Source organism: Eimeria mitis, genomic scaffold, assembly GCF_000499745.2.
Source record: "Eimeria mitis Houghton genomic scaffold, Emh_scaff3413, whole genome shotgun sequence".
Taxonomy (NCBI): domain Eukaryota; phylum Apicomplexa; class Conoidasida; order Eucoccidiorida; family Eimeriidae; genus Eimeria; species Eimeria mitis.
This window is the reverse complement of record NW_013571757.1, coordinates 3,219-4,084: the sequence shown is the minus strand read 5'-3', so window position 1 is coordinate 4,084 and position 866 is coordinate 3,219.

The following is an 866-nucleotide window of genomic DNA, read 5'->3' as shown; positions in this document are numbered from 1 at the left end:
ATATATATATATATATATATATATATATATATATATATATATATATATATATATATATATAAATATATGTGTGTGTGCTGCAGCGCGTCGTGTATGCCCCGCTGGTGTGTCTATAGGTAACCTCCCCCCCATCGATATAATATTAATATCTTCTGTTTCTTATGATGCTTTTGATGCTGCTGCGCTGCAGCAGCTGCAGCAGCAGTTCAGCAGCACAGTGTTGGGGCCCCGGGGTACCCTGGGGCCCCTATACATACCCCCGAAGCAACGAGGCTCTCTGTACCCTCTAACCTGGGGGGCCCCCCCTCTCTCTCTCGCCGGCTGTCTCTTCTCTCTCTTACCTTCTGCTGCTCCTGCTGCATGCAGATATATATTAGATAAAGGTATAGGGGGCTGGGGGGCCTTCTGTGCGTTGCTGGGGCCCCACCAGGTGTATGCGGGGGGCAGACAAGGGTTCGAGCCCACGCTGCTTGCTGCTGCTGCTGCTGCAGCACAGCAGCAAAAAATACAAATGCTGCTGCAGCAGCAGCAGCAACAAATCACAGATAAATACGAGAACCAATGGGGGCCCCTAGAGCCTGACGACCCCACACCCCAAGCCAGACAAATGGCAGCAGAGCTAGCTGCAGCAAGACAGACCCTGCTGCAGCAGCAGCAGCAGCAGCAGCAGCAGCAGCAGCAGCAGTTCGATCTATCCCTGCTGCCTATTGGGGGCTACGAGCCCACCCAGCTGCTGCAGCGCTTCAATATGACCCCGGAGGAGGCCGTGCAGGTAAGCAGCAGCAACCCCACCAATAACCACCCATCCACATTCTTAGGTGTATACACAGCTACACTACCTGCTGCTGCTGCTGCTGCTGTTGCTG